This window comes from Lucilia sericata, unplaced genomic scaffold (assembly GCF_015586225.1).
Source record: "Lucilia sericata isolate MDLA Ls3-8-SP2 unplaced genomic scaffold, ASM1558622v1 Contig000841F_arrow, whole genome shotgun sequence".
NCBI classification, from domain to species: Eukaryota; Metazoa; Arthropoda; class Insecta; order Diptera; family Calliphoridae; genus Lucilia; species Lucilia sericata.
Window position 1 is genome coordinate 75,033 of NW_023994833.1, and position 24,790 is coordinate 99,822.

Consider the following 24,790-nt stretch of genomic DNA (forward strand, 5'->3'; position numbering starts at 1 on the left):
GATCAAGTGCACACATAATTCTAAAGGTTATTTAAATATCATATACGTCAATATAAAGGTGACATATATGATGTTTAAACAAATCCGTTGAAAAACTTGAAATCGGTTGAGACTCAACTAAGTTACTGTCTTATAGGTAGTTAAAGGCACGAAAAATCGGTGCTTTACCCATATCTCAAGGTTTTGTAGGTGTTTGGCAAATTTCAAAAACAGATTCTTATTCTACTCGTATCCACCTTTCAGAAAAATAGTATCACTTCCCAGGTATTTCAATTCTCGTTTATTTTGTCCCACTGTGTAATAGTTCGTATTATACACGAAATTTTAGTAAATATTACAAAAGTTTCGAAATTTGTTTTCGCAAAATTAAGTATGGATTCTTGCAGTATATTGCTCTAATCATAGACATTCTGGATCCGCATTGAACTATATATCGTCCTAGCCAAGCCCGTCTATCTACAGAATGCAGTATGAGGAAAGCACTATATAGATAAGATTTGTTTGGAACAATATCATTCCACATCCCAAATACAAGTGAACGCGGAATACGGTTTAATCAACTGTAAATATGTCTAATGTGATGGTTAGGTTATGTTAGGTTAGGTTGACAGGAGAATATGTAGTATATCAAATCTGAAGAAATACACCTAGGCCACTATCGAGCCTGCTAAGCGCTCCTTTTCATGAAAAAAAAAAAAAATTGTTCACTGAGTATATTATTCTTCAATGCTCAGAAAATCAGTTTCCTGGATGTAATTCCAAAGAATTTTCCAATCAGTGTTAGTCAGGAATGTTATTTCCGGAATAACATCACTTCCAAGATACTTGGATCTAACTTAGACGAATGGTTGACAGTGGCAAAGAAAGTGCTTTCCTCTCGACATGCCCTACATTCGTCTGAATCCGCACGTCCAATTTTGCATAGATGTGCTCGTAATCCTGTGTGTCCACTCAGAATACGTACCATCATACTAACTTCAGACTTGCTCATTTTGAGGAGATTTTTCGTCTTGTTCTTATCAGGGTCACCCCATAGGATCTTCGTGGTTCTACCCACGGTTTCATTATTCAAGAAGCCTTCTGCAATTTTCTAACCCATATTTTTAATTCAGCTTCGTCAGGTTAACTACCTCGAGCTCCCTCCCCTTTAAAGCTATTACATTCGCCCTTTCGTTGCGACTACTCACGAGTGGCCTGGTAATCATATCGTACCCATGCTTTCTTACAATCCAATACGGTCTTAGATTTAATTCTATCACCAGATATCGCCCTAATTGCTTCTGGTTGTCGGTAAATATATTAAGGGCTGTGGGCGCCATATTTTTCTATTCCAATTTACACCATTCCGTTATTGCTCGGACTTCTGTCTGGAAATTTGTGTTATGATTAGGTAAGCGATGCTATAACCGTTTTTGGCCAATTCGCTTAAAGTATAGAGAAGTTCGGCTGTAAGCGCCGCCTCATATCTTAAAAATGTTTTAATGGGTGGAATATCTAGCAACACTTCCAAAGCTTTAGTTGAAGTAGTACACATGGCACCACTTATACCCAAGCAGCATGTACGCTGAACTCCCTGTAGTGTCTATTGTGATAAAACAGTGAATAATTTTAAACAATTATAATGAATTTTGTCCAAATTAGCGTGATAGACGTATGCCAATAATACCTATGTATGTATATAAAATTAAATAGAAAATTACATTGTTCTTAACCCAACTTCTAATAATTATAAATATCCTTTATAAAACATTTTACTTAGCCTATATTACGATAATATCTTTCAAACTGTACGCACTTTATATTTTCATACATTATTATTTATTCGCCCTATCAAGGAAACTAGATTAAATTGTTATCTTGACATTTGCATGTGTAGGTAGTATGTCATACGCTTGTGGTCCTGTTTGTCTTGTCATTGCTATAAAGAAAGAAACCAATTAGTGTCAACTTCTTTGAAAAGTGATAATTATAAACAGATTTTTAATTATTAATTCGTGATAATAGTTCATATTTCCTTCATGTTCTGGCACTTTGTAGCCGGTAATTTATGGAACTTGTATAATTAAATATAAAATGAAATTGAATTGTGGTTGGTATATGTATATTGTCATTCAATTACAGTGCGGCGGTAATTTCGTGATGAAAATGAAAATTGATTAACTAAAGATTAACCAATCAAATCATCTAAAAGCTTCTAGATAATTTAATATGTAGTGTCACTTTGGTAATTAAGTTTAAATTAATGTGAATTTAGACTTATTTGACAAATTATTAAAGGGAAAGGAATGTATATTAATATAAATTTTCCTGTTTTTTTATAAAGGGCAATTTGACAAAATTGTTGTGGTCATTTGAAAATACTTGATCAATTCTTTTTTTTTTTCTAGATTATATTGTGCCTTTAACAGGCACAATTTTACAGAGTCATACTTTATAGAGTCTACTATCAATATTTCGAGATCGTAGGTGAAGTAACAATGATGTCCATGATTAAGTGCAGTCCCTATAGCTAGAAGCTTGTATTTTTATTTCGTTTCATTCGTTTAGCTTCCACATTATAGAAAATTTCGAAAGTGCTATTTTTTTAAAAAAAGGACTATAAATTATAAATATAATTTGATGAATGAAAAAGTACCAAAAGTCCCCTTCAGTAGATTCTCATTCACTAAGGTCCCTACATTTTAAATTTTATATTTCTATGTTCAATATCGTAAAAATATCAAAAAGTAGCAAACGAAAAACGAAAAAATACAAAAACTCTCCCAATAAATTCTCATTTAATAAGTACCGTGTGTCATGTGTTCCGATTAACCATTATAGAGAATCCAAAAGGTACCATTTGAAGAATGAAAAAGTACCAAAGAGATTCCACTTACAGAATATTATTCAGTCAAGACCATGTATGTTAAAATTTATGTTCCTAGATTGAATATTTTAGAAAATTCAAAAAGTACCATTTATGAGATAAAAAGTACTAAAAAGTTCTGTCTTAAAGAATCTTATTCAATGAGGACCGTGTATGTTTAATAATCATGTGTTTAGAATTCATATTAAAGAACATACAAAGAGTATAATTTGAAGAAAGAAGAAGTACCAAAAGTGCAATAAATTCCATCTTAGTGGAAAGTACTAATAAAAATAGTACAATTTTTCGCCTTTTTGCTTCGAAATATATTTTTTTGAGAATTAAGTTTACAAAATGTTCCGTATTTAAATCTATATATCACAGATAAAACTCAAACGATTCAAATCTGCATTCACTTGTACCAGAAAAATTGTGCTTTCAAAAAGGTACAAAACAATTTACTCGAATTTGATCCTATATAGCATTTAGTACTCGAATTCCAAAATAATATACCAAAAGCTTATATTGAGTAAGTAAATAAACTACTTTTTCAAATTTTATAAAAATTGGCTCAATGAGTTTGAATACAATAAAATTTCCCGTTTTTCCCCCTTTTTGGTACTTTTTTCCCCAGGGAAATAGCAAAAATTTTGCTTCAACAAATAAAAAGTACTAAAAAGTTCTCTCTTAAAGAATTGTATTCAATGAGGACCATGTATGTTTAATAATCATGTTTGGAATTCATATTAAAGAACATACAAAGAGTATCATTTGAAGAAAGAAAAAGTACCAAAAGTGGAATGAATTCCACTTTTGTGGAAAGTACTAATAAAAATAGTACAATTTTTCCCCTTTTCGCTTCGAAATATACTTTTTTGAGAATTAAGTTTACAAAATGTTCCGTATTTAAATCTATATATCACAGATAAAACTCAAACGATTCAAATCTGCATTCATTTGTACCAGAAAAATTGTGCTTTCAAAAAGGTACCAAACAATTTACTCGAATTTGGTCCTATATAGCACTTAGTACACGAATTCCAAAATAATATACCAATAGCTTATTTTGTGTGAGCAATAAACTACTTTTTCAAATTTTATAAAAATTGGCTCAATGAGTTTGAATAAAATAAAATTTCCCGTTTTTCCCCTTTTTGGTACTTTTTTCCCCAGTGAAATAGCAAAAATTTTGTTTCAACAAATATTACAGAGTTAGTCCGTAATTTAATAGGAATACTTCAATAAATCGAAAAAGTTTTCTTAATGTGCTAAAAAAGTACCAAAAATACAGTTTTCTGCCTTTTACACCCAAAAAGGACTGAATTTTAAGTTAAAAAGTTATAAAGGTTCAAAAAGGGTACCAAAATCACCTTTGTTACACATTTTTACCCCTTAAAAGTACGAATTTCAAAAAAGTACCAAACACCCATCTGCTTATTTTAAGAGTAGATAAGGGTGTATTTACAATTTTTCTTGTATCATAAGAAAACCTCTTTTACAGGTTTTTTCCCTTTTTTACCCCTAAATGTACAAATTTCCAAAAATCCGTCCTTGGTGGCTCTACATAAACAAAAATACATCTACTGTCAAAATTTCATGATTCCAGGTTCAGCCGTTTGGGCTGTGCGATGATGAATTAGTCAGTCAGTAACGCTACTCTTTTATATATCGTCACCTGAAAAGAAAAAGGCGTAAGAACCAAAAAATTGAAAATGGTCACTGCATCAAAATATATGTTATTGCAAATTTTTAGAACCCTATTGTCAAAAATAGAGACTTTATTGGAATGAAATTCAAAAGGGCGTAACAGCAAATTAGTTAGTTCCAAGAATAAGAAAGTCCTAACAAGTAAGAAAGTATAGTCGGGCGTGGCCGACCATATGATACCCTACACTAGTTATGAATATTAAATGTGATCTATTTTTCATAATAAAGCATTTATCTGGAATATTACCTTGATTCCGATTTATTTGAGCAATTTATTGACGAAAAACTAATTTTCTGAAAGTGGCTTTATATGGGGAATAGGAGCGAATGTGAACCGATCCCGAAGATTTATATTTATATAATATTTGTCTGTGAAATTTTTTTTTTGTATGGGGGCTAGGGTCAAATGAAGTCCGATCATTTCGAAATTCGGCGAGGTCATCAAGGCTTGTATAAAACTTAGTTGTGCTAACTTTTATCGAGATACATTTATATTATACAGAATTATGAGTTCAAAAGCCCTTTTCGGGGGGTTCAGTTGTATGGAGGCTAGGTGAAATAATGGACCGGTTTTAACCATTTTCAATAAGTTTTGTCCTTGGGTCAAAAGAAACGTGTATACCAAATTTCATCAAATTATCTTGAAAATTGCGACCTATACTTTGATAACAACCTATACATGGACACACGGACGGTCAGGCGGTCGGACGGACGGACGGACATCGTTAGACATCTCAGAAAGTGATTCTGAGTCGATCGGTATGCTTAAAGGTTGGTATAGTACTAATATTTCAGTGCGTTACAAACATCAGCACAAACGCATAATACCCTTCACACTATAGTGGTGTAGGGTATAAAAAGTGACATAATAGACAATACCTGACGGTACAGTTATATTCAAACGTATTTATCGATGTCGGAATACAATACTCGTAAGAAAATGTCAAAAATAGCATTCATTTTATTTAGTTTTTTGTCCCACCTTTAAAATTTTTTAAAGTGTTACGCCTTTACAGATTAATTACAGATTAATTTCTAGAAATTACTATTTTTTTTTCTTATTTTAGTCGTACTACTCTTTCTTACTTATTTTAAACATAATAAATCCGCAACAATTCTAATAAAATATTTATATATTAACTTTATTTATGTATTTCTATTTAGTCTGCTAGTAACTATTTAACTAGTTTATGAATGTTCATACATATGTTATAATAAATTTTATTATTCTGCAGAAGCATTTAGGGATTTTCAGTTTAATTTTTCATAAAATAAAACACAAACTAAAATAATTTCGGTCATATAGTCAGGGTTTTTAAGCTGGTGTACTGGCGCAAAAAAAAAATAATACTTATACTATTTAGAGCTTAAAAATGTTCTCATTTTGGATTTTTTTAATGTGATTTATTACTAAAAGTACACTGACATATATAAAGTCGCATTTGTTTATTTATTATAGTGATTCAAGATGAGTGGATGGAAAAAAACTTTAAGTTACCACAGGACAAAAAGTTTGCATTACCAAGTAATGGTCTAATATACTTATATAACTACTTCTATGTGATATAGATAATATGCAGTAGTTAGTGAAAAGTATGCTATATATTTGGTAATACCAATTCTGTTATAAACTTTCACATTTTACTTTTGAGACCCGCTTATCTATATGTCTATTAAAATCGCATTTCTGATGCTAGTCTTTAACTTATGGTCTCGATCTTTGAATAAATCTATCAAATATTATTTTGCAATAACCATTTATAAACATCACGATTATGATTAACTCAATGACTTATCAACCAATATCTCGATATTTGAATAGATCTCGGTATAGACTGTTTGTATATCACTATTGTGAACTATTTTTCTTAGGGCCATTCTAATTTAGTTCCATACATGTATTTACAACTACATACTGTAAAAAAATAATATATGTAATTAAAAAAAACTGCTGTCATAAAAATTGTTATGACAATGTCAACCTTCAACTTGAACCATAAAGACAAGACATATAAAAATTGTTTTAATTGTTGAAAATAGAAAGGGTGTTTGGTGGTAAAAAAAAACGACAAGGATTGATGTTTTAAATGTTTTTAGTCTTCTTCATAATTTCTCACTTTTCACAGTTCTAAATTATTATACATATTTATCTTAAGTGTGAAAATATGAAATTGTAATGGAAAATGGTAAAAACACATGGGTGATGTTTGAAGTTTGTTTATATTCAATTAAATACTTAAAACTAAAATGTACTTAATTTATATTTTTATAATAACACTGAACAATAGGAAAAAATAGAACCATATACGAACACCAGTACATGATAAAATAAAAACCGTGTCTCCCAGTTTTGCTCAAAGTCATTTTGGAGCCTCATGTACGAACACCAGTACATGATAAAATACAAAAAAAAAAACCGTGTCTCCCAGTTTTGCTCAAAATCATTTTGGGGCCGCAAACCGTTCGTGATTTTACTTTACTCTCTTAGACAAAGTTGTAGCTCTTGTCATAAAGAACAAAAATTGTGAACATTTATATTCTAAAAAAAATTCATCTTCAAGATCAAAATCGCAAAAAGCTTAAAAAAAATCGATTTTTTACATTCAGGTGCTTCTCTAAATTAGGCGTATACTTAATATTTGTAATATCAATAAATCATTAACACGTATACGTACAGGTGTCGGTAGTAAAACCTAAGATGAAGTTTTGTTCTTTATGACAAGAGTTACAAATTTGCGTCAGAAAGTAAATCAAAATTCGGAAAGGTTTTCAAGATTTCAGCCTGAGAAAATGATCACTTTTTTGCAAAAATTACTCTGACGCTCCAATTCTTTAGGCGCATATAAAAAAGTGCATCATGACTTTGGGTAAAACTGTGTCATTTTTTTGGCCTTTTATCAAGTAGTGGTGTCCTTATATATTTCGATTTCTTTTATACAGTTTTGTCCATTTTTAAAAATGACATTTTTTGCATCAAACACTAAAATGCAAGCAATGGTTTGTACTTACATAACCACTTACTTTTCAATGACTACTACTTTCCGTCTGCATTATTTTGAGTACTCTTATAATGACTTACTTCTAATTAGTGACATAAGTACTTTATTGAGATTTATTTCCTGGACATAGTTCTTTACAATTTTCCAGTCAATGTTCCCAAATACGAAATAAGATCGCTTCCAAGATAATTCTATTTTATTTCAAATTTGCCTGGCAATGACTGAGAAAGGATTTCAACGTTTCATTTGTTTCCGTTCATCTAATTTTGTATAGTTGTTTCCACTAAGAAAACGTACCATCATACTAACCTCGGACTAATTCATTCCGAGGGGCTTCTCTCCTGCTCAAGACGGGATCAGTCTACATGAACATGCTGAGCTTTCCCACCGTTCCATTATTCCAAGTGGCCGAGGGCATGTTCACCTTGTTGTTATTGCAATATCCCGGGCAAACGAACTGGTGATGATCAAATGTATCCTCGGCCTTTCCTTGGAATGATTTGACATGGGGTTTAACCAGAGTACCATATAATCTCGCACCACGACAGGACTTGTCCTGGCTGGTCACTTAGGTGAGGTTCCTTCGGAATCCACGAAGTGGCTGTGGTTTATGCCCAAAATCGCGGGGAAAGAATGTTGGTTTAAGGACTGTATATCCAAATGCCAAAATATGTCTGGATTCTCTCTTCGGTGCTGTTGCCATCTCAACAGATGTCACTGGGTGATGTGACAGGGTAACTTATGCTGGATTCCTGAACCCGTTGAGTATCTCTTACTCTTCGCGAAGTAGTGCGCCAATATATGTTGGGTAATTTTCAAGTTGACACTTGGTAGTTGCCTGTCATGCCGTAGATCGTTCTTCATGGTATGAGATTGGAACTGATGTAATTGGTGAACGAGCGGGAAAGACTCCTCTGTCCGACAGGAGACTAGTACTGATTTTGTAGAACTTTTACTTCAGGGAAGTTCTCGGTGCTGTTGCCATCTCAACAGGATTCATACTGCTTCATGCTGCGCGACTTATGGTAGATTTCACCTGATGTTGGGGTTTGTCGCACCTTCTATTGACTTTAGACCAGTGATTGCTTTTTCCTTGTCGGGGTTTGCATTGGGATTGATCCTATTGACTATGGCAAGAGATTAGATAGCTCGAGTTCTTCAGCAAAGTGCTTGTACATGGACCAGCTCAGACATGTACAAAAATTGGCATCTGAGTTTTTCATAGAAGGCTTCAGCGGCGAGTGGTAGACCGTCGTTAGTCCACCCAGTGGATCAAAAAGACCACCTTGAGAAAAGGCCTTCAAGGCAGGTGTTCACGTTAAGCATTCGACATTCGTGTCTCAATCACTCCCCTGGGGCATGTTACTTTGATAAAACCCCATCATAGTGTTATTGGAATCCCGGGATTCGTATTTTGGTCTACCTATTACGTGACTTGTGCTACTTACAAATCAACAGAGGTCATCCCATCTGTGTGGTAGTAAACGGAAGTGATATTTTGGCTTCTCGGAACTTAAGCAATTAACATTAGATAGCTCGAGTATTTTAACAAAGTGCTAGTAAGTACATGGACGAAAAAACCATGTACAAAAATTGCCATGTAAAATTCACAAAGGGGTGGTGGTGAGTCGTCAAAAAACTCATCCTATGAGGGAAAAAGACCACCGTTAAATTAGGCCTTCAAGGCAGGTGTTCATGTACAACACTTCGTCATATTGTCTCGACCACTTTTTTAACTCAACTCTCATTGCGTTGGTTTTGCAATCATCAGTTTTACATCGTCGGTTTCCTTTCATTAACGACTATTCTCGAGAATTCAGTAACTTATATCCATTTTATACATTCCGTAATAGCATGGGCTTTCGCCGGAATTCAAGTATTAAGGTTAGGAAAACAGTAGTATATTTCCGTTGTCGAGATTTTTATTCCGAAATCCCGTTTTATCTGGTAACAACAGATTCCCGCAAGGGTCTGCCATTTGAAAACGATTTCTTATTTGGGTCCAATGTCTAAAGATAAGAACCACAAATTAAAGCAGCGTAAGAACTAAAACAACATTTCGAGCCTATGGGTCTTCTACATAGTGTCAAACAACGATATGCTTTGTTGGTTCTATAGTCAATATATTCCCACCATAGTTTGTATTTCGGTCATTGCGTCTAGACCTATATAGGCATACATTTTCATATTTGTGGCGACATTCTTGGTTAAGCTCCGCCGCATTAAGCGTCTCGTCAGTTTCAGCTTAGTCTTACTTGCTATTTAGTTAGTTTAAAAGGAGAATATGTATGTTACATAAAATCCGAAGAAATACACCTAGACCTACATCGCTCCTTTACGAATGCCTCTGGAATCGAACCAACCACCTCCTATCTGATAGACAAGAATACTAAGTACTAACCTACCAGGAGGCATAGTTCATATTTAAATGGTTATTCTTCTTAAATTTTCTCAGTTTGTTATAAATATTATTGCTGTTTAGTTTTTCTATACATTTCTTGTAGTATTTTCCCTTCTATTTCTAATCCTATTACATAATATATTAGAAAAAGTTTAATTCGTACAGAGCCCTTCAAAATGACTTTGCCAACCATAATTACATTACAAATTTGTAGTTTGAAGTTGTAAACTCTATCTAGATACATTTTCCATGACCTTTAGGTATTAGTGCTTTGTTTAATTGTTATTTGCCTATAAAGTTTTTAAATTTTCTTCTTTTTTATTTGCTTTTGTGCGTTATTTGTTGTCAGATTATTTACTACTATTTTACTTAGATTCTTATTTTTTTCTGCGTTGATCATCTTAAGTGTATTGTTTTCTACGAGAACGGCTACAGGACAAAAATGTCACCTATAATCCGATTTGCAGAAAACATCTGAAGTGTTGGGAAAATAAAAAAAATTCGTATGTATGTATGTATGTATGTATGTATGTATGTATGTATGTATGTATGTATGTATGTATGTATGTATGTATGTATGTATGTATGTATGTATGTATGTATGTATGTTATGTATGTATGTATGTATGTATGTATGTATGTATGTATGTATGTATGTATGTATGTATGTATGTATGTATGTATGTATGTATGTATGTATGTATGTATGTATGTATGTATGTATGTATGTATGTATGTATGTATGTATGTATGTATGTATGTAGTATGTATGTATGTATGTATGTATGTATGTATGTATGTATGTATGTATGTATGTATGTATGTATGTATGTATGTACGTTTGAATAATAGAGAACGTATAAGAAAATAATACTATTTCTAAGTATCTTATTCATGGTATGATTTTCAGCTTATTGCTAAAATGAAAACACCTATAAAGCCTTTGGCAAAACATACACTTGACTTAACCCTATAAAGTCATGTCACTTACTTAGGGCTGTGAGTGAAATTGAAACCTAAAACAGTGGGTGGTGGGTGTTTGGAGAATCGGTTACATATGTATGTTTGTTAGAGTCAAAAGCAAAACAACAAAATTAAATTTTGCTAAAATTATGATAAATTAGTACATTATTTTGAAACCTATATAAACAAATTACAATTAAAAACTAAACTTCTTCTACATCAATTCCAAGTCATAAATATGTAATTGAAAGTGATTAGTAATAAATTAATTATATTATTTCCTATTCAAAATATTACCAACTAAAATATCCCTACAAATATAAAGAAATCTGTAATCTGCAGCATTCTTCCTAAAAGCACAACAATAACAATAAAGAAATAAAATTAAATACAAATTAAAGAGAAAATATTATGCAAATTATAGTTAAGTCTTTCTTACTTAAGCATTATATTTAAATGTCATTTAAATTAAACAGTTTGCAAATTATTTCATGCCAGTTGTCCTGAATACCGAATAGATGGAATAATTTTGCTTTTGTCCTTGGCCAAAAAGTTTCTTATAGACATTTTCGATAATTTTAATTATGTTTAAGTTTCTTTGACAATGATGACAGTTGGTTTTGTTATTTTAATCAAATTAATGTTGATTTAATGAAGACTTATTTAATGCCACTAAAAAGGTAAAATGAAAATTTATTTTCAACAAAGATAAATTTTTCCTCTTGCGGCCATTTTACAAGAATGAATGGTTGTAAATGAAAATGTTTATTAAACTAAAGAAAACAATTAATGGTAAATAAAAAGATAAATTCAATTTGAAAACGTTGACATTTTGCAAGTGTTTGAGAGAAAATTACAAAAAAATAAGAGTATTATATTCGGCTATGAAGAATCTTATATACATATGGGCAAATGAGTATAACTTTTCACCTATTGGGCGTAACAAAAATTGTCCAAAGAAGTTCTGATAGCTATTTCATTGTTTCGAAAAACTTTCTTCGATTAAAAATATACCAAAAAACCTTCATTTTGAAAATAGAGGAAAATTAAATGACAAATAGTGAACAAACTTTATTTTTAAGTTAAAAAATAATTTGTTTGATTGATATCCCACTCTTAACGGAGCTGTTCTGGGCCAGGCAAGAACTGGTTCTTGTCTTGTTGAAAGGGCACTGTCCTGCAGGTAGGTGTTCCGCTTTCATGCTGATAAACTCTTATCTAGCTGGAACTGTATAGGTCTGGTCAGATTGGATGGTCATCAACCGCCTGTTCGACAGCCAATGTACGACAACTTCAGGACGTTGTCATACATTGGTAGAGCTCTCACGTGAATGGTTAGATAGTTAGTTAGTTAGTTAGTTAGTTAGTTAGTTAGTTAGTAGTTAGTCAGTTAGTTAGTTAGTTAGTTAGTTAGTAGTTAGTTAGTTAGTTAGTTAGTTAGTTAGTTATAGTTAGTTAGTTAGTTAGTTAGTTAGTTAGTTAGTTAGTTAGTTAGTTAGTTAGTTAGTTAGTGTTAGTTAGTTAGTTAGTTTTTAGTTAGTTAGTTAGTTAGTTAGTTAGTTAGTTAGTTAGTTAGTTAGTTAGTAGTTAGTTAGTTAGTTAGTTCGTTAGTTAGTTAGTTAGTTGTTCGTTAGTTATTCGTTCTTTGTTGTTCGTTAGTTAGTTAGTTCGTTAGTTAGTTCGTTAGTTCGTTCGTTAGTTCTTCGTTCGTTCGTTAGTTCGTTCGTTCGTTAGTTTTGTTCGTTAGTTAGTTCGTTTGTTCGTTCGTTCTTCTTCGTTCGTTAGTTCGTTAGTTTTCGTTTTCGTTTCGTTCGTTCGTTCGTTCGTTCGTTCGTTGTTCGTTCGTTCGTTCGTTCGTTCGTTCGTTCGTTCGTTCGTTCTTCGTTCGTTCGTTGTTCGTTCGTTCGTTCGTTCGTTCGTTCGTTCGTTCGTTCGTTCGTTCGTTCGTTCGTTCGTTTTCGTTCGTTCGTTCGTTCGTTTCGTTCTTCGTTCGTTCGTTCGTTCGTTCGTTCCTTCGGTCGTTCGTTTCGTTCGTTCGTTCGTTCGGTCGTTTTCGTTCGTTCGTTCGTTCGTTCGTTCGTTCGTTGTTCGTTCGTTCTTCGTTCGTTTTCGTTCGTTCGTTCGTTCGTTTCGTTCTTCGTTCGTTCGTTCGTTCGTTCGTTCGTTCGTTCGTTCGTTCGTTGTTCGTTCGTTCGTTCGTTCGTTCGTTTTCGTTCGTTCGTTCGTTTTCGTTCGTTCGTTCTTTCGTTCGTTCGTTTCGTTCGTTCGTTCGTTCTTTCGTTCGTTCGTTTCGTTCGTTTTCGTTCGTTCGTTCGTTCGTTCGTTCGTTCGTTCGTTCGTTGTTCGTTCGTTCGCTTCGTTCGTTCGTTCGTTCGTCGTTCGTTCGTTCGTTTCGTTCGTTCGTTCTGTTTCGTTCGTTCGTTCGTTCGTTCGTTTGTTTCGTTTCGTTCTTGTTGTTCGTTCGTTTCGTTCGTTCGTTCGTTCGTTCGTTGTTCGTTCGTTCGTTCGTTCGTTCGTTCGTTCGTTCGTTTCGTTCTTCGTTCGTTCGTTCGTTCGTTCGTTCGTGTTCGTTGTTCGTTCGTTCGTTCGTTCGTTCGTTCGTTGTTCGTTCGTTCGTTCGTTCTTCGTTTAGTTAGTTAGTTAGTTAGTTAGTTAGTTAGTTAGTTAGTTAGTTAGTTAGTTAGTTAGTTAGTTAGTTACGTGGGAATCGATCCCACGAACTTCGGTCTACCACACAAGAATATGACCAACTTGAGGACCTCTTCATATACATACATAAAATCCAAAGAAATATACCTAGACCTATATCGACCCTGTTATTTGCTACTTTTACCAGTGCTATATGTTGGAGTTGCACCATGACTTCCGGTCTACCTGACAAGAACCACTATCCTACTTAAGTCTAAAGTTCTTCCTTGGTATGGAGGTGTTCATTTGGTATAAATAAAACTAAAAGCAGTTTTACTATTACATAATTTAAAAGAAATTACTAAAAGGATTTTAAAATCGAAAATGAGAAAATCTTTATTCTTTATTTTTCTTGACAGTGATTAAAAAGTGGCTTAACAAACTTATTAAAACTTAATTATATATTCGTACTTGTTTACTATTAATAATTTATTTGAGAAAACAAGTCATTTTTCGACCACGCCTAAGATACATACGTATGATTACTATTGATTTGAATTAAATATAACTCATACGTGCTAAATAAACAATATGAATTTTTACTTATTAAAGGATAAATGTATACATAGACATAAATGTGATAAAACTTACCAGTTTCCTAATGAATTTTAAACAGACTTGCAACTGAAAATAGAATAAAACAAAAATAATTTATTTATAAAATTGATAAATGAATGTATAATATTAATTTAATTATGCAAAAGTTATCCTTAAGCATTTTAGTTGTATTTGAATATTTAGTTGTCATATATAATTAAATATGCATATATTTAAGAAATTGTTATTAATTCAAGAATCAGATGAAATATTTTGTAGCTTAATAAATAATTCAACAAATTATAGGCCAAAAAGTAAACTAAATTGTATTTTAAATTATATTATAAGGACATGCTATAAGTTTGAAGTATATACTCCTGGATGTTCTCTAATATTTGGTTTGTTACTTTTAAAACACTTGTGTTTTAATATCTGTTGAGAGTTATCATGGCAAATCTTAAATTTGAAAAACATTTATTTATGTATATTATTGTACTCAAGTAGTAGATAAATAATGCAACATTTGTTGAATTTATCATTATCTTATATTTATTATAATTTTTGGCAATTTGTTTAGACCACATAATGATAAATACATTCCCATTTAGCTAAAGCCTTGCCAGCCTTGTTGGCAAATTTCCACGTAAATCAGTAAGATGTATTTCTATCTCTATAGATTTGAAAAATGTATTATAATTGTTTGTTTTTACAGGCTTATGGGAGAGAAAACAATTACATACAAATGTTTTATATTTTGTTGTATATTTTTTGTGTTCCTTATCAAATCTTTAATTATGCCAATTTATTAGGAAGACTTCAAAAGAAAAACTGAACATGAACAGAAGAGGTATTAGTATAACAAAATATGAAAATCAATTAAACAAGTTACAAACTTTGCAAAAATATTTGGCAATAATAAATGAGATTTTCTAGGCAGTAGCGTAGTTAACTTTTTTTTAAAATTTTTTTGAAGGAAATATTTAGAAACTTTATACAAAATCCTTCTACTTGTTGCTTTTTATTTCTTTACATACCTATTTTGTAGACTAATATTAAATCTACTACAGATTTTTTAAGTTACACGTGAACCTACAATTTTCCCACACATTTCTTTTCCAAAATTGTTTTTTTCGCAAAAAAAAAAAGAATATAATTTTTTTATGAGCAAACTCTTATTATTCTCAATTTCCAGAAACACTTAAAATAAATTCCAAAAAATGCTCTATTCTTTCTCTAGTATAAGTACTTGTCCTAAATAAGATATTTATTAAATTCATTAAATTTCAACACATGTCGTCTTTATTGTCTTTCTACACCCACTATCAAAAACAATGGGGATATATTGATTTTCCTTGCCATTTGTAACACATCGACAGGAAACTAAATTTGGGAAGATAATACATTCATGGCATAATTACCCACTATAGGAGACTTGTGTTAGTCATATCGTAAGAAAGATGAAAGAATCATCATCACCAGTTTCCTAAATAATTCGATGGTATCTAAGAGCTGTCACCACCCGATCTGACAGAAGTCGAGTGTTTTATGTGAACACCTGCTAAACGGCCTATTTCACGGTGGTTCCTTTTCAGCTATAGGATGAGCTTGAAACGATTCATCATCGCCCCTTTGTGTGCCTTGCAAGGAACATACAAGTAGAAATGTTTGTACAGGGTTACGACCGTCCCTGTACAAGCACTTAGCTCGAGAACATGAACTATCTAATTTCTAACAAATATATCCGAAGTTTCCCGAAAAATACTATAATTTCATCGTATATCGATCTTCTTTTAACCAGCATTAGGTTTACATCAAAGCCACCACAGGCATCACGAAGGACATCACAAAATCTGAAACTCTGCCATGCCAACTACCAGTTCCTATGTTACCTGATAAGATGTGTAATCTGGTTCGACCTCAAATCTAATCATTACAAGGAAAGACCGGGGATACTAGAGGTACTGGTAGCATCTCTTTTTAAAGGTAAACAGATTGTCTAAGATGTCTAAGTGCTTAACGTGAACACCTACCTCCACGGCCTTATTTCAAGGTGGTCTTTTTCATCCACTGGGTAGACTTGAGACGGTCAACCACGCGCAATTTTTGTACATTGCTGTGCCGGTCCACGTACAAGCACTTTGCTGAAGTACTCGAGCTATCTAATCTCTTGCCATAGTAGCCCCATTGCGAAATGACAGGCAGCATGGGATCAATCCCAATGCAAAACCCGACAAGGAAAAAGCAATCACTGGTCTAAAGTCAATAGAAGGGGAGACTACCCCAACATCAGGTGAAATCAATCTATATCGTAAGGTAATGACCCATTCGAGTGCATTCCTTAACCTCTTTAAGCCCTCGCAACCACACTACTGAGATGGCCCTGTTGATTTGGCAACAGCAGCTAGAGACGTATTTGGTAGTCCGAAATACCCAGCCTATATATCAGGATCCCACTGTATGTCAGATAATGTGACAAAGGATGTAGGAATTTCCAAAGTCAATACGAAACCAATAATTGTCCCGACAAGTTGAGGGAACGGAACTCAACCATAAGTCGAGTAGCATGAAGCAATATGCATCCGGTTGAGATAGCAACAGCACCGAGAACTTCCCTAAAGTAAAAGGTCTACTAAATTAGTACTAGTTTCCTGTAGGGCAAAGGAGACTTTCCCGATCGTTCACCAATTACATCAGTTCCATTCTCAGATCATAAAGAACGAACTACGGAATGACAGGCAACTACCAAGTGTTAACCTGAGAATTCCCCATCCTATACTGGCGCCCTACTACGTGAAGGGTAAGAGATATTCAACGGGTTCAGAAATCCAGCATAAGTTGCTCTGTCATATCACCCAGTGACATCTGTTAACATGCCAACAGCACCGGAGAGAATCCAGAATCCAGACATATATGGCATTTGGATATATCAATCCTTAAACCAACATTCTCTCCCCGCAAATTTGAGTTTAAACCACAGCCACTACCTTAACCTCAACCAACTGACCAGGAAAAGTGCTGCGGGCAACCGGCTATCCGTTGTACCAGATTGCATGATGATATAGTTATTGAATTAGGTCTGACCACTACCGCTAGAAAGGCCGAGGATACATTTGATCATCACCAGTTTATAGTCCCGACAGACTAGAGGTATTGGTAGCACCTCTTTTCCCCAGTATATTGCAATATCACTAAGATGGAGATTTCACCAAGGTAGCATGTCCCCGGGAGGAACCAAATTGACAAGAGTACATCAGGTTACATAGAAAAGTCAAATCTTACGAGCTAGGAAGTGATCACTGTGTTCGAAGGAAGACAGTTTATTCGAGGCCATGATTGAAGTCGTCTAAATAAACCTTCATCGGAGAAAGACAGCAACGAACGCTCTGCTGGCTGGAAATAGCAAAGTTAAGATACATATAACTATAATCAAAGAACTGAAGAAAAACGACTTTTATTTTCTTCTTTCACAGAAAAAACTGAAAATGTGTTTTAATTATCAAATTGATTCTATCAAGCAAGTTTTGCACCTATCAACAAAATGATGATATCAATTATGAAATTTGTAAAAAAATATTTTTTCCAATTAAAGGAATAATCAAAACAATTAACATCAGTAATTAAATTCAAAATTTAAAATTAGTTAATTCATTATTTGGATAAATTAAATATTTAATAAAATAAAACTTACATTTTAATTAGTTTGTTAATCAAATAAATTGAACAGTTTGGTTAAAAATGTATTAAAAATCAATAAAGTCGATGATTGAAACAATCAAAGCATTAATTGAATGCTTACAACATTAAAGGATTCCTTTACCTTTAACAATGCGTTAAGCACTCTCAAAAATATCACTTTATTGTCACATTTGAACAAATAAAGTGATTTTTAAATTTTAAAATATTTATGAAACTTCAATTTCTTATGCCTAAAATATTATTGACTATTTGAGAATTATTTTCCGTTATAAATAATGAAATTATTTAAATAAAATATCAAAACAAAAAACCAAAATAAAAAGTAGGCTGGAAAAACTTCTTCATCCAATTAAAAAATTAATTGATTCAATTAAAAGTTTAATCAAATTTGTATACTTAGGACCAAAACAATGAGATAACTATGACAATTAAAAAATTGTTTAAATAAAAGTTAAAGAAAGAGGAAAACATGTTAATTGAAAATAAACTACCGATAATTTTTTCTGTGTTCAACAGGGATGTCAACATCGGATGAAAGGCAGCTGAAGTAAGAGAGAGGCAGATTATACCTATATATTTGCCTGCCATTCGATTATCCGAACAACGACAGATTTGATGAAGCTGGTTGATAAGGCACGAAGAATAGTTAAGATTTTACTAAATTCTGAGGATAACCCCCTCTATCATGCTAACTCGCATCTTAGCCAATATCGAGATATATCAAGATATGATGCTCAACTCAGCCTTAATGTAATAAAGGGATAAATTGTTGCAGCAAATTCCTTCCATATTAGACTAAGTCCGAAATTCACTTTAAATTTATGAAACATATTTGGATGGTAGGTGCATACAGAGTATTCGATGTGGCCTAATATAACACTCTGAGTTATTTGTTTTTTCCTCAACGATTTTCCAATACTTAATACTAACTACAGATACATATGATATTTACAATTTACTTTACAATAAATTAGAAGATAAGAACCAAATATATGTGAATTAAGATGGTTCAAATAATACGAAATCAAAAAACTCATTGAAGATCAACCCTGAAAAAACAATTTGGTTTATCCCTCCTGCTGTACGAAATACCTATACAGATAACAATTTTACATACGTAATTTACAGCAATCAATACATATATTTTCTTTTTAACCACCCTAATAATTACATGTATTCTTTCAAAAATATAATATCTACTTGAAGAAATTTAGTATTTGTTACCTTTACAATTGAATTGAAAATGCGTACTTAATATATTTAATAGTAATAACAGTTCAGTAATCGAATACGTATATTACCATTATCAATTTATACATAAAAATTTCTTCTCTCATTTACACAGATACCCAAATTCAAATACAAATAAGTTCAAAAACACATACACAATATATTCTAGAGGATCAAATGTAACTAATATTTGCACACAAAACCAAACAACCCTGCAGTTTTACTGGGAGTCAATGTATTACTTGCTATATTTCTTCTCTAGTTATACCAATTTATATTTTTATTTTTGGGACATTAGACATAAAACTACCACTTGAAAAACAAAGCGAACCTTATGCCACTTTTGTGACCCAAAGTAATCTAGACGGAAGTCAATCGTCTTTCTACTGTCCCAAATATATTTGAGATGCAAAACATTACTTCGTTAGAATGACATCGAACTGCAGGAATTACAAAGTATGAGTGTATGTATTTGGATAAGGTATATATCCATACTTTAAAATAATACAAATACCTTGGGGGATTTTTAATGTTAATGTATCTAAACGTATGGAGTATGATGTAATAATACATATTGTTCATGTTCACAACACTCTAGAGACTTTACGTATGAGAATTGTTAAATGAGGCTAAATCGTATTATGTTCCTCATACCTTTTATTTCATATTAGTATCGTCGTTCCATTTAATTTGAAAAAAAAAATTCAAACGTTTGCTTGATAAACATCTTGTACCGAATGTATCAGATATTCTAAGCCAAGAAAACTTTTCCGACGATTTGTTAAAATTACCGAACAGCATTATATTGGTGAGCTACCAACCCCTATATTAACACATACATATAGTTATAATTTTTTTAACTGCTTGACTTTTGAAAAAGTACTTCACAAAATTTTCAAAAATAATTAAATATATATATATATAATGTTTGGATGAAAGCATATCGAGAATGAGATTTATACATATTGCTAATTTCATTATAATCATTTATGCCTGACTAGGGCATAAGTTAAGTAGGGTGCTTCGCCACCCTAACTTAAATTAAATACATACAAAATTTTGTTTACTTTATTCACTAAGGTCCTTACATTTTAAATTTTATTTTCAATATCTATGTTCAATATCGTAAAAATATCAAAAAGTACCATCGGAAAAACGGAAAGGTACAAAAATCTCTCTCAATAATTCTCCTTTAAAAAAGAATCTAAAAGGTACAATTTGAAGAATAGAAAAGTACCAAACAGTTCCCACTTACAGAATGTTATTCAGTCAAGACCATGTATGTTAAAAAAAGTATGTTAAAAAAGTACCATTTATGAGATAAAAAGTACTAAAAAATTCTTTCTTAAAGAATATTATTCAATGAGGACCGTATATCTTTAATAAACATGTGTTTTGAATTCATATTAAAGAACATACAAAGGGTATCATTTGAAGAAAGAAAAAGTACCAAAACTGGATTAAATTTTTAATAAAGAATACAATTTTTCCCCTTTTCGCTTAGATATATACTTTTTCGAGAATTAAGTTTACAAAATGTTCCGTATTTAAATCTATATATCACAGATAAAACTCAAATGATTCAAATCTGCATTCATTTGTTCCAGAAAAATTGTGCTTTCAAAAAGTACCAAATAATTTACTCGAATTTGGTCCTATATAGCACTTAGTACTCGAATTCCAAAATTATATAACAATAGCTTATTTTGTGTGAGTAAATAAACTACTTTTTCAAATTTTTTAAAAATTGGCTCAATGAGTTTGTATAAAATTAAATTTCCCGTTTTTACCCTTTTGGTACGTTTTCCCCAGTGAAATAGCAAAAATTTTATTACAATAAATATTACAGAGTTATTTCGTAATTTAATAGGAATAATTCAATAAACCGAAAAAGTTTTCTTAATGTGCTAAAAAAAAGTACCATAAATACAGTTTTTCTCCCTTTTACAACCAAAAAGGACTAAATTTCAAAAAAGTACGAAACAGGTGTCTCCTAATTTTGGGAGATGTATTACCAGAAACCCATCTGCTTATTTAAGAGTAGATACAGGTGCATTTAAAATTTTTCTTGTATCACTAATATTGTGTAAGATAATTCAGAAAACCTGTTTTACCCGTTTTTCCCCTTTATACTCGTAAAAGAAGACAGACAGACAGACAGACGGACAGACGGACAGACAGAATGACAGACAGACAGACAGAATGACAGACAATATTTATTATACCCTCCACCACCATCAGTGGTGATAGAGGGTATATATAAGTTTGTCGTTCCGTGTGTAACACCAAGAAATATTCATCTAAGGCCCAACAAAGTATATATATTCTGGGTCCTTATGAAATTCTGAGTCGATTTAGCTATGTCCGTCTGTCCGTCTGTCCGTCTGTCTGTCTGTCTGTCTATCTGTCTGTCTGTCTGTGTAAAACACGCTCACGTTTAAACTAAGGAAAGGAAATCAACCAAATTTACCCAAAATATTTATTATTATCCTAAGCAGTTTGGTATTGAAATCAGCAAAATCGGTTCACAACGTAAAAAGTTATGAGTAAAAATTTCAGACTACCTCAAAAAAAAAAATTAAGTTTTTTTCCTAATTCTTTTGAAGTTTTCTCAGAAACTACCAAAGATATTTCGATGAATTTTGTCACACATTATTTTTTCATGGAAGTGATCAATTATGTTCAAAATCTTTAGAATCGATCCAATATTTCCTATAGTCCCCATACAAAGGTATATATTCTCGGAAATTAGTTTATCGTTAATAACTCCCTCAAATACATCGGTATCAACACAAAATTTTGTACATGCAAATACAATATGAACAGAAATCACACTGTCAACGTAGATCTCAGTCGGTCCACAATTGGCTATAGCTCCCATACAAGGTCCACTTCCGAAATCACCTAAATGCACATATTTCATTGATGGATAAAGCTATTGTGATAAAATTCGAGTTAAATATGTTTTATGTACATACAAATCATTCCACCAAATTTTTTACGGATCGGTCCATTATTGGTCATAGCTCCCATATAAGGCCCACTTCCGAAAATCATTAAAAAGCTCATATTTCATTGTCATATAAAGCTATCTTGATGAAATTCGACAAAAATATGTTTAGTCTAATATAAATCACTCTAACGAAATTTTTTCCGGATAGGTCCATAATTGGTCATAGCTCCCATATAAAGTCCCCTTCCGAAAATCACTTAAACGCATATATTTCATTGAATTATAAAGCTATCGGGATAAAAACTCGACACAAATATGTTTTGTATACATAAAAATCATTCTACAAATTTTTTTATGGATCGGTCCATTATTGGTCATAGCTCCCATATAAGGGCCACTTCCGAAAATCACTTATAAACACATATTTCATTGTCAAATAAAGCTATCGTAATAAAATTCGACATAAATATATTTCGTATAAATATGAATTATTCTACTAAATTTTTTCCGGATAGGCCCATAATTGGTCATAGCTCCCGTATAAGGTCCACTTCCGAAAATCACTTAAACGCATATATTTCATTGAATTCTAAAACTATAAGGATAAAATTCGACTTGAATATATTTTGTGTACACATAAATCATTCTACCACTTTTTCCCCGGATCGGTTCATTATTGGTCATAGCTCCCATATAAGTCCCACTTCCGAAAATCACTTAAACGCACATATTTCATTGTCAAATAAAGTTATCTTGATAAAATTCGACACAAATATGTTAGTCTTTATATGAATCACTCTACGAAATTTTTTTCCGGATAGGCTCCCATAGAAGGTCCACTTACGAAAATCTCTTAAACGCACATATTTCTTTGAATAATAAAGCTATAAGGATAAAATTCGACTTGAATATGTTTTGTGAGCATATAAATCATTCTACCAAATTTTTTCCGGATTGTTCCATATATGGTAATAGCTCCTTCAAAAAATCACTTAAACGCACATATTTCATTATCAGATAAAGATATCTTGATAGAATTCGACACAAATATGTTTTGTGCAAGGTCATAGCTCCTATACATATAAAGTCACTTCCGAAAATCACCTAAACGCACATATTTCATTAATTAATAAATCTATTGTAGTAAAATTCTACTTGAATTTTTTTTGGCATATAAATCATTATACGAAATATTTTCCTTATCGGTTGATAATTGGTCACAATTCCCATATAAGGTCCATTTCCGAAAACTACTCAAATGCACATTAATAATCAAAGTTATCGGGATAAAATTCGACATAAATGTGTATTTTGTATATATAAATCATTCTACGGATTTTTTTCTTCCGGATCGGTCCATAGGTTGTCTAAGCTCCCATATAAGGTATACTTCTGAAAATCACTTAATACCACTTAATTCGTAATTAAATGATTATATCCGGATAAAATTCAAAGTGAGTATGTTCTGTGTACAGATAAATCATTATATTAAAATGTTTTCAAACTGTCCTATTAATATACATTTTTCTCGACCTAATTAAAATTAGTTTGACATATGCATAAATGTTAGGAAACAAAAATTTTGCCAAGTTATCTAAAAATTAGATAGTTAAATGGGTTTCAATTAAAAGTAGCTTGCTGGTGGAGGGTATTTAAGATTCGGCATAACCGAATATAGCACTCTAACTTGTTTACATTAATATTATCCAAAGTAAATAGCGAATCAATAACTGAAATCTCTCCCGGGTGAATTATGAAATTTTGAAATGTTAAATATTTATGAATTTGTTTAAACTAAAATAAATCTAATTTAAGTAATAAACTACTACATTTAATTTAGTTTATTTATTTCATCGGCATGAGGACACTGCTAATGCACATGTATGCCCACTAATACAGTCATAAATGAATATCTGTGTCCTTGACATTTGTATTTTTAATAAACAACAAGGTCAAAATTTTGGTAATAATATTTGTATGTAGATAGAATACTGGTTTATGTATGCAATGCAAATGTTTATATTTGTATGTATAAAATAATAATTTGTACGGATAACTATAACAAATTTAAAATGAGGACATTTTAATCTGCATACTTTCTATAAACAGTATTTAAGGTCATATTGCTCATTTGCCTCAAGAGTGTCTTTAATAAAAAAACGCAAATAAATGTTAGTAATTTTACTATTTCATAAAATTTAATTGTAGAACTTACAAACAGAATGACAAATTTGTGTTCATATTTATCCTTCTCAGGAAGGTAAAGGGTATAAAAATGAAGGAATTACAACCGCAAGCAAAACTGCTGTAATCATATTTTGCTGGGATATTATTACTATTACTTCTAATAAAACACTGTAACATAAATAACTGAAATCCGCTTCACTCCCTTTCACTCACTTTCATTAACACTTCTCTTACATTTTGTCTACTTAATGTTCGTACATAAATCGCCACTTACTTCCTCAATTACTTTGTGTTTAACACAAAATTTGCCAATTATCGCGTGCTGTTGTCATTTGCAATTACACACTAACTCACATTTTCAATTATTTATTTTAATTAGTTTCCAAGGTTTATTAAACAAGTGAATCTATTAATTTTGAACAGAAATTGAAGAATGATGTTTCTAATACTTAACATACTTAATTTAGAAAACACAAAAATTATTCATGTTTAATGATTTTTGTTTTTTTTTATAATTCCTGTTTAATAAAAAATTAAGTACTTGAGTTTCTTTGTAAATTTATTACGACTGTGAATAATTATAA

At 31.9% G+C, this 24,790-nt stretch overlaps 1 protein-coding gene across 1 annotated transcript in view; it reads right to left on the reverse strand.

Moving 5' to 3' along the window:
* Positions 1 to 24,790, reverse strand: part of LOC119608479 (protein PFC0760c-like) — a 126,732-nt gene that overhangs the window by 24,353 nt on the left and 77,589 nt on the right. Inside the window, exon 3 of the mRNA XM_037962920.1 lies at positions 14,195 to 14,227. The gene's annotated coding sequence lies outside the window, so the exon portion shown is untranslated. The remainder of the gene's footprint in view (positions 1 to 14,194; positions 14,228 to 24,790) is intronic.